The sequence below is a fragment of the Urtica dioica genome, chromosome 1 (assembly GCF_054948205.1).
Source record: "Urtica dioica subsp. dioica isolate 48M chromosome 1, U.dioica_male_clone48M_v1_H2, whole genome shotgun sequence".
Classification (NCBI taxonomy): Eukaryota; Viridiplantae; Streptophyta; class Magnoliopsida; order Rosales; family Urticaceae; genus Urtica; species Urtica dioica.
The window spans coordinates 13,325,448-13,336,452 of NC_142756.1; the positions used below are offsets into that span (position 1 = coordinate 13,325,448).

At 40.1% G+C, this 11,005-nt stretch overlaps 1 pseudogene; it reads left to right on the forward strand.

Annotated features, from left to right (window-relative positions):
• Positions 1–8,759: 8,759 nt before the first annotated feature.
• Positions 8,760–10,630, forward strand: LOC149407322 (UDP-glycosyltransferase 71A15-like; annotated as a pseudogene).
• The last annotated feature ends 375 nt before the right edge of the window (positions 10,631–11,005 follow it).

Consider the following 11,005-nt stretch of genomic DNA (forward strand, 5'->3'; position numbering starts at 1 on the left):
GGATCATTATTTTATTACTAAAAATCACTCTGAAAAATAAAAAGTATAGAGAAAATCATAAATGGAACCCAGTAAAATCAATTTGATCCAAAAAGACAACCTTCTTCAATTCGATTAGGTAATAATTGACTGAGATATATACAAATTACCCAAATCACTTATGTGTTACCAATCAATATTCATGCACAAGTTGGCAAAGAAGGGAGTTGGTCTCAGAACCGTTCCATCAAGCGTTCTACTAGTTGATGAGGAAAAAGAACAGTCCGATCACGATAATCTCCAGTAGTATTGCTCATACGAACTCCTAATAAAAACAAAAAATGGCTAGTGAGGAAGCCGAAAATCACTAGCTAATTTTCACATCATTGTCTGAAAAGATAAGTTAAGGTAATAAGGAAGAAAACTTAGGCAATGCATCAGCAAGCTTTGGAGAGTTTCCGAGCTCGGGACAAGATCCCGAGCTCTAGCCAAGAAACTCAAACATTTAAATGACTCATAAAAGATGAAAGTCTCTAATGTCATAATGATCAATTCCTAACCGCTTGTAAGTCTATAAATGTGAATTAACCTTGAAATGAGGGATCATTCTTCGATTAAAGAAAATTATACAATCAATTCGATTTCATTGAGATGGAGGAATTTCTTAAATTAAATTAGGTAATAGTCGAATGATAGTCGATGAAAACTCAAATCATATATATGTTTGTTATCAATCAAGGTTTATGTACAAATATGCTAATATGCGGTCATTAAAACAATTTCAAATTTATTGATTTCAAGCTTTATATATATTTTACTCAACTGATCAGTTGTTCAAATTTTCTTTTCATTTAACCTGGTTCAAATTCTATTCTTTTATATTCCATTTTCTCTACTCTTCTTCTTTATTGAATCGAGTTTGTACCATTCATTTTCATGTCTTTGGTTTAGATAATATAAAGCCCAATCAGTTTTAGATGGTACAAGCCTAAATCACATGTAACCTAAAACTAAATTATGTATGAACATATTTCAAATTCGTTAGTTTTATAGAGTACACTACGACAAAAAAAAGCCCTTTCACGGTGCTTAAAAAGTGATGTTAAACTGATTTTAAAGGTGCTTTTTGAGCGCCATTGAATAGCGTTTTTAAAAAGAGCTATCTATTCTTGCGTGACGTAGAATCTACGTTAGAGCCACGGCGGATGTTTTTTTACTACATATTGTATCTCAGTAAGCTTTGTGTTTATTCGTGAAGACAAATATATCAAATGTGTTCAATTTATAAGGCTTATGTAAACTTGGACGAACGGAACAATAACAAATTGAAATTTTGTTCTACTCTAATCGAAAAATGCTACCAAAATTTTGCTCCCATATGTTTACATACACCTCGGTTTTGCTCGAATATAATGGTACGTTTTTTTTTTCTGAGAGTAAAAGGAGTGTTTATATTTCCAAACGAGTTGAGTGAGCAAAACACTATTAATCTCTGAACCCATCGCGGAAACGAAACATAATTCACAAACGGCACGAGTGATACGTGTATTCAGCAGCAAAATGACATATAATAAATAGTATATGTCACGACCCGCGAACGTCATCACCTCGCTCGCGAGCCGCGACGGGAATATCCTCCGAATAAAGAAACGACTCGCGAACGTTATCAACTCGCTCACGAGCCCCAAGCCCAACCCCGAGATAGTACACAATATAAATATAACGCGAAACTTTAATGTATAATAAGTAAATATATTACATAATTTAAAATGCGGAAATATTAAACATACGATAATTATACATATAACATTTTAGTGGTTATACAAAAACCTCGGGAAATTTTTCGCGTTTAGAGTTTAGAACTTAGAGTCTTATAACGACTCTTATTTATACACAAGCTCTCGATTTTAAGTATATATACATGGGATAGTTTGGGGAGCGTAGTTAATCAGAGTTTTACAAAATACTAATATATAGTAATTTGATCCCGAGTGAGTTCCCAGTAGCCCATAGGTCAAGAGATATACGCTCGGTTTCAATCTTCATTTCCATTGCTCACATCGTCGCCTTACCCTTATCTACATTACCAAGGGTCATAAAGCTATGAGTCGATTGACTCAGTAAGCGGGAGTCTAACCTATGAAAGAAAACATCTAATGCAGAGCCATGTGACGTGTAAACAATCAGATAAGAATGCAGGATGCCATTTCCGCTAATTCTCTAGCATGCATAATGTGTGATCACATCCTAGCTAACACTTGTCACTCCGCAAGGTTATACATTTCTATGTTCTAACCTCCGGAATGGCAAGAGACCAACTACAGACTTCGAGCAGCCGTCTTCCGCTGGCCTAGAGTTTTCGTTTCGTCTGGGATCCACTAGTGGTACCATTTCCTTTTCCTTATGACGTCAGCGCCTACTGGGCTCTTGACGGCAATGAGCTCGCGAATCGCGACCTTCACCCATTCCACCGTACGGTGCCTGCATCAGCTACTGTCGAGTCTCCAGTCCCGCAATGAGCTCGCGAATCGCGACCTTCACCCATTGCGTAGAGTACTCAGCGCACGGATTTTTAAATCCGCTTCATACAAGTCATTGACTTGTAGGTACCACCGACAACGTTTTTTTTATCTTTGGGTACTCTAGCATATAGAGTACACGACTATGCATATACAGGAGAGCGTCTCGGGTTAAATTGAAGACTCAGGACGTGACTCCTAGTACTTCTACCCTCGGCTCGAATCCGAGAGTCCAACCTGCTCTCCTGTCACCTCAAATCTAGCCAAAGTCTATGGTTAGCAGAGGGATCTAACTACAACAAAGTAGCAACGTGGCTGATTCAAGTTAGCGTTTGAACCTATGGGTAAAAACCCAACTAAAATTTTCCATAAAGAGTGGCCGAAGCCTTAATCTTCAATGTTTGTGTCTTTTAAGGCTTTTCATACTCTTTATTATTATTAACACGAAAATGCACGTAAACAGGATTATTCCCTTGGTAAGTAGTTGACTTATGTCTCCACGCTTACCTGGAACAACTCGACAGAAAGTTCGACAACTTCCAGCGATGTCTTGCTTTTCACGTTCTCTGGAATACTTGACACTTGTCGAAACGTCAAAGGAAGAGTTAATCGAGTTTTAACATCGATAACACTTTCCTCGAAACTTCAAATTCCTGCTTCGTTGCCTTTGACTCTGTCGGTTCCCGCTCGTCCGTCTAATTCTGTAATCCCTTTCGCGGAATCCGATAACTCAACCCGTGATATAAGCTTCCCCGGTGAGTCACCACGCCTTCCCCGGCGTTTTTTCTTGCTCTGGCATCGACGTGGCTCTCGGCGACCTCGTCTTTCTTCTCAGATGGCGCGCGCGGATGAGATACTTGGCTGGAGAAGATGGAGCTCAGCGAAGAGAGAGGAAGAAGAGAGGTAGAAGATGGCGGTGATGAAGGATTTATGGCCGAGCTTTGCTCTTGTGGCTGCGTTGAAATTTTTTTTTCTTTTCAGGGGAAGCTCGCGCGCGACTTGGAGAAGAAGGAGAGAATAAATAAGAAGAAGGAAAGAAGAAAGAGAAGAAGGGGGGTTACGTGGCCGAATAGGAGAGGAGAAAAGAAGAGGATAAGATCGCCACTTGGCAGCACACCATTGGGCCACATGTCTTCTAAAATCACCCCTCTTAAATCTTTTTCTTTCAATCTCGTCCTTCACATTGTTGCACTTAAGTCCTTTCCAAATATATCCTCTCAAACTCGTCCTTTATTAATTAATAAAAAATCTTGAAAAGTAACCGAGAATTTCTTATTAATTCATGTCATCTTAAATATATTTAAGGGACTTCAGAATTTATTTTCACTCTTGAGATCTTAAGTCTCCGAGTACGTTCCAAATAAATTTATTCGGAAAATAATATCAAGTTACTCGAATATTCTTATTCCGAAATTCCCTCATCCTTAAATATATTTATTATTATTATTTTTCTTTCAAGATATTTAAAAATTAAGGACACCTCATGTGCAACAAGAATTTGATTCAAAATAAAATCGTTTATTTTATTCAAATTCTTAACTCGAGCGTTACAAAAGTTCGTATATTACAGTATATACACTACCTTTCTTCTTCTTCTTTTGTTTTACTATTCTTGAAACCTAGCTTGAATCAGGAGATACGAGAATTGGGAAAGAAACGAAAAAGAAATTTTTATTCAATATAACAGTAAATTACAAGATCAAGAGTATTTAAACTAACATAATCATGAGCCAACTAATTACAAAAGGCAGACTACGCCAACTAGACGGTAATATGGTTGACTGTGTCAACAAAAGTTTAAACTAATGAATCCTCAAAACTCCCCCTCACGATGAACTAAAGATATTCTTTAAGTTCATCTTGGACATAATATACCGCAACGCCGGTGAAGGCAGCGGCTTAGTGAACACGTCAGCCAATTGAGGATGAGTGCGGATGGGAAGAATTTTGAAATCACTTGTTGAACATGATCACGAACAAAATAGAGATCAACCTCTTAGTGTTTTGTGCGCTCATGAAAAGCAGGGTTGTTGGCGATGTGTATAGCCACTTGATTGTCACAATACAGCTCTGTAGACGAATCAGGCTGGACATGAAAATCCTTGAGCAGTTGTCGAAGCCAAATTAGCTCACTCGCCGTTGTTGCCAAGGCACGATATTCTGCTTCCGCTGAGGAGCGAGAAATCGTGTTCTGCTTCTTGGACTTCCATGCCACCAAAGCATCCCCAAGGAACACGTAGACTCCAGTAATCGAGCGTCTAGTATCTGAGCACGTCGCCCAATTTGCATCCGAAAAACTACGAAGTTGTGTGGACGAGCTGGCACTGAAGAACAGACCAAGAACTGGAGTAGCTTTAATGTATCGCAACAAATGATGAGCTGCCTGCAAATGAGGCACTCGAGGACATTGTAAAAATTGACTCAAGGAATGAACACAATAAGTAATGTCAGGCCTTGTTATAGTCAAGTACAACAATCGTCCAATCAAACTACGATAATGCTTAATATCAGGAAGAACATCCACATCTGCATTGTTCAAGTTATGCCTCGGATTCATAGGAGTGGACACAGGTTTTGAATCCAAAAACCCATAATCATCCAATATCTGAAGCGTATATACTGCCTTTGATTCAGGACAATTACAGAGGAAGACCTGGCAATTTCCAAACCAACGAAAAACTTCAAGGAACCTAAGTCCTTGAGCTTAAACTTAGACTGCAAGAAATCTTTAACCCTGGATATGGTTGAAGAAGATGGTCCTGCAATACATATAACAATATAGCAATGAAATGATCACCAGTACCACGAGTAAACAATTAATAATCCCACTTGGATTGAAGAAAACCAGCAAACAAAATAGCAATAGTGAACTTAATGTTCCACTGTCTAGAAGCTTGTTTCAATCCTATATGGATTTGTATAACTTGCAAAACATGCTTGCGATTATCAGAACACAGCTCCCCCTGAGGAGTATATCTTAAAGGAATGTCCATATAAACTTCCTCAAAGAGACCATTTAAAAACGCATTATTTATATCAAGCTATGCAAGAACCCAGTTTTGAGAAGCAGCTAAGGACAATAAAACCTTAACAGTGATCAGTTTTGCAACTGGAGAAAAGGTTATCAATAAAATATATACCCTCCTTTTGATTGTAACCTTTGGCAACCAATCTTGCCATGTGCCGAGAAAGAGAACCATCTGGGTTGAACTTATTTGTGTAAATCCATCGACAACCAATAGATTTCTTACCAACAGGTAGTGGGACAATGGACCAAGTCCTGTTATCTTCCATGGCACTAAGTTCCTCATTCATTGCTTGTCGCTAATGAGGAAACTTAGCTGCTTGATGATAATATTGATGCTCAAAGTTGTTGGAAACAAACAAAATATAGTTTCTATAATTTAAAGATAAGTTTGAATAAACAACAAACTTAGACAAAAGGTGAGGAGATGGAATGGCTACACCTGTGTGGTTCTTGAGCAAGTTACAATGGTAATCCTTCAGTCGTGTTGGAGGTGCTCGTTGTCTATCAGATCTTCTCAAGGCACCACTGATGAGGGTCCCAGATGAAGGTACAAGAACCTCAGCTGAAAGTATTTCAGGTGTGGGAAGATTATTGTTGATGTCCCTTGAATCTGAGACTGTTGAATCTTGTCTTGGTTCACCTAAACTGTGATGATGGTCTATGCTTGAGTCATCAATCAAACTAGGAGAAATATTAGTATCAACAGCAGGGAGAACTAAGTGAGGAAATGGATCAATAGGTTTGACTTTAAAATTGAAATCATGAAAAGGAAAAAACTGTTCATGAAAGATAACATCACGAGACATAAAAATCCCTCTAGTGTTTAAGTCAAGAAGCCTATAGCCTTTCACACCAGGGGGATAGCCAAGAAAGACACACTTTCTGGCTCTAGGTTGGAACTTAGTTCTATTGGCCTTGAGAGTAGAGGCAAAAGCTAAACATCCAAATACACGCATACAATCATAATCAACATCAGTTTTGTAAAGAATCTCAAATGGACATTTATTGGATAAAACCTGACTAGGGGTTCTATTGATGAGATAGACAGAAGTCATGACACATTCTGACCAGTAATCAATGGGAATGTGTAATTGGAAATACAAGGCACAAGCTACATTGAGGATATGCTGATGCTTCCTCTCAGCAATTGAGTTTTGTTGAGAGGTTTCCACACAGGAATACTGATGAAGAATGCCTTGTTTAGAAAAAAAAAAATCTGCAAAGGCAAGCTCACGTGCATTATCATATCTAAATTGTTTAATAGTAGTGGAGAATTGGTTAGTAACCATAGAACAAAACCAAGGAACAAGAGGATGAACATCAGATTTATTTATCATTAAGTAGATCCAACAAAATCTACTACAATCATCAACCAAAGTAAAAAAAGAATCTAAAACCAGAATGAGATTTAGTACCATAAGGACCCCATACATCACAATGTATGAGATCAAAGACATGGTTATAGAGATGATTATGAGAAATAAAGGGAAGGCGATGTTGCTTAGCTAGAGACAGATGTGACAAGGATTGTTTTTGTTACAAGGTTGATATGCCAACTTATTTTTAAGAGACTCAAGACATTTCTAGGAGGGATGGCCTAATCTGCTGTGCCAAATCTAAGAAGACAAATTGTTGATTGAAGCTCTTGTTCCCAGGTTTAGCACATACAGATCAGCCTGGACATCACCCTTGCCAATCATCTTCTTGGACCTGTTGTCCTGTATTTCAAAGCTATCATGTGAGAAAATAATTCTAGCATTAGAATCTGAGGTAAAAGCACTTATAGATAATAAATTGAACTTAAAACCTGGAATGTATAACACACTTTTCAGGGTCATATAATCATTGATGAAAATATCTCCACATTTATACACTTTTATACAACATGGTTGGGTAAAGTAACAGTGGAATTGTGTAAATCTTTCAGATTATGAAATAAGGAAAGGTTAGAACACACATGTTTAGAAGCACCAGAGTCAATAATCCAAGAATTGTTTTTAAAGGAAGAAGGACCTAAATTGTTATTATAACAGTAAAAACCTGATGTGAACGAGGCCACATTGACGTCATTGGAAGCTCCAACTCCTTGAGTGGTGGTGAGCGAATTGGACAACATGTGGATCAGGTGATGAATTTGTTCAGTGGTGAGGTTAGAGATCATAGAAGATCCTGATTGATTCTGAACTCCAGATCCTTCAACTGCATTGTATTGGTTCTTGAATGTTGACTTTAACCTGGTGGGAAGCCATGTAACTTGTAACATTTATCGATGGTCTTCCTTTGGTCTTCTTGATGATCTTCTTTTGGTCTTCTTGATGATCTTCCTTTGGTCTTCTTTGACTGCCATAGCTACCGATCCGGATAGGTCTTGTTCTCCAAGAACATCTGCTTCAATGGATCGTTGTTTTTCTTCTTGTGATACCATAACAAAGACCTTGTTGATTGGAGGCAGATGATCCATCATCAAAACTTGATCGCGCACAGTTGTGAAGGACTCATTTAATCCCATAAGGGAACTTCATGACATATTCGCTCTGAATGAAATCGAGCAGTGCCTTTGATCCTCCACAGGTACAAGCACAAGTTGGCTTAAAATTGTTGAGCTCTTCATATAAGGTCTTTAATTTTGTGAAACAAACACCGACTATGTTCTGGTCTTGGATCAGATTCGTGATATCTCTTCGCAGCTGGAAAATCCGAGGTCCATTGGATTGTTGGAATCTTTCTTCAAGATCCTCCCAATTCTCCTTCGTTGATTCTCCATATTGCACACTGCAAGAAAATTCTTTAGAAACCGAATTAAGATCCAAGAGATTACCATATTATTGTTCCTCTTCCAAGCTGTGAGGCGATTCACTTCTGATCCATCTGGTTTCGGAATCGTTCCATCGATGAAGCCAAGCTTATTCTTCACGGAAAGCGCGATCTTCATGGATGGGCTCCATGAGTTGTAATTATCGCCATCCATGACCTTAGTAATTAGAATCATTCCCGTTGAATTGGAATGATGAAGAAAATACGGATCAAGCATCTCATCGACGATCGATCGCCTCGATGTGATTCTTGTCGCCGATTCCTCTGTTTGCGCTCCTCCAAGATTCGCCATAGAGATGAAGACTAAGAAGAAAAAATAGAGATGTTGAGATGAGGATACACAATTGGAAACAGATCTAGAGATGCGCAGAGCGCTCTGAAACCATCTTGAAACCTAGCTTGGATCAGGAGAGACGATAATGGAGAAAGAAACGAAAAACAAATTTTTATTCAATGTAACAGTAAATTACAAGATCATGAGTATTTAAACTAACATAACCATTAGCCAACTATTTACAAAAGTTCCATAAGGCATACTATGCCAACTAGACGGTAATATGATTGACTGGGTCAACGAAAGTTTAAACTAATGAATCCTAAAAAACTATCACTACTTTTCCTCAGATCCTCATATTTTCAAAAGAATAACTACTTTTCTTTATACACTTTTCTTCCTCTTTAAACAACACCTACGTACACCAGAGACCAAATCCCAAAAAAAAAAACTTGAAAGCTGAGCTGGTTCTGATCCCCTGCGCCGCAAGAGGCCATCTTCCCGCGGCACTGGAGTTGGCGAAACCCCTCGCAACCAAAAGTCATAGCCTTTCCATCACAGTCTTGCTCATAAAAACTCCCATTCGACCCCAAACTCACCGCCTACGCCAAGTCCCTCGTCTCTTCTTTCGCCTCGGAAAACCGCATCAACTTTCTCGACATCACCTTCGGCCCCGATCCCGACACCACCGACGACGCCGACACAAACCCCATCCTCATCTGCAAGCGATTCATCGAGAGCCACCGGTCCCATGTCAGAAGCACCATCGCACCCCGGCCCGGCCTCGCCGGTCTCATGCTCGAGATGGGCTGCATGTCCATGGCCGACGTGGCCGCCGAGGTCGGTGTCCCGACGTACGTCTTCTAGACGTCGAGCGCCGCGTGTCTGAACCTCCATCTCCGACTCGAGAGAGAAACCGAAACCGCCGATGAGCTTTCGCTCTCGGCCTTCACCGACCCCGTCCCTCGCCACCTCTTGCCCTCCGTGCTGTTCAACTCCTCGGCCGCCCCCGTGCTTCTTATGGGGGATTGATTTCGTGGGCCCACTACTACAAATTCACATTTCTGGTGCGAAAGGTTATTAGGTGCGACATGTCGCACCGGATACTCATCCAGATGACTAAAATTTTTGCTAATGTTTAGTAGTATTCGGTGCGACAGTGTCGCGCCTAATATGAAATCGTCACACCAAAAACTTTTAGGTGCGACTTTGTCGCACCGAATACAATGTCGCACCTAAAGGTTTTACAATTTAAAACGGTCAGGAAAATCCCCCCGAAATTTTTTGGCTTTGTGATTTCATATTCGGTGCGACATTAGGTGCGACATGTCGCACCGAATATGCTTATTAGGTGCGACATTGTCGCACCCAATAGTTTTAGGGTATTATAAAAACCCGAGCGTTCTTCTTCCTTGCCTGAGCCTTCTCTCTCTCTACCTCTTTGCCCAGCCCCGCCCCGTCTCTCTCTGCAACTTCGGCGAGCTCGACCTCGGCCCAGCCCCGCACGCCGCCATCCTTCTCTCTCGCTCTGTCTCACCTTCTCTCTCTCTCTCTCTCTCTCTCTCTCTCTCTCCGACCCAGCACGTCCCCCCAGCCCACGTTAGGTGTGGAACTCGATGCTGGGCCACGTGGCGGTGGGGGAGGTTCGTGTCGCATTGCGGGTGGAACTCGGTGATGGAGAGCTTGTGGTTCGAGGTTCTGGTGGCGGCGTGGCCTTTGTTTGCAGAGCAGCGGATGAACGCGCTGATGATGGTGGCAGAGTTGGGAGTGGCGGTGGAAGTCAAGATGGATTTCAGGTTCGGCTTCGCGGAAGAGGAGGGTGGCGATGGGGCGGAGCTGGTGGGCGCCGAGGTGATCGGAGCGGCGATCGGGTTGGTGATGGAGGGCGAGAACGAGATTCGCATGAGGGTCAAAGAGGGAGCGTCAAGTGTAGAAACGCCGTTGGTCTTAATAATCATGGGGGATCTTCTTTTTCTTCATTGGGTCGTTTTCTTAGTGATGTTTTTTAGAATATGACGTCAGTTTGACTTGTGATTGGCATGCTGGGTGTACAATTGCAAGCTTCATGAAGACTTTTGAGATTTTTTTTCTTCAATCGAACAAAAAGTTATAAATTGTGCTCAATCAAGTTATTAGACTTCAAATTTATATATATATATATATATATATATATATATATATATATATATATATATATATATGACTACTGATTAAAAAAACAAATAATTAGCCAGTCAGCCGACTAAAACTACGTGAATTTTTAATCAGCCAGCGTTTTATAATTTTAGGTAAATAATTAACGTTTTATAACTTTTACGTAAATAACCAACATTTTAATAAGACATTTCAGTCAATTTACACGTGTAAAAATTTGGTCATAGATATTTACAA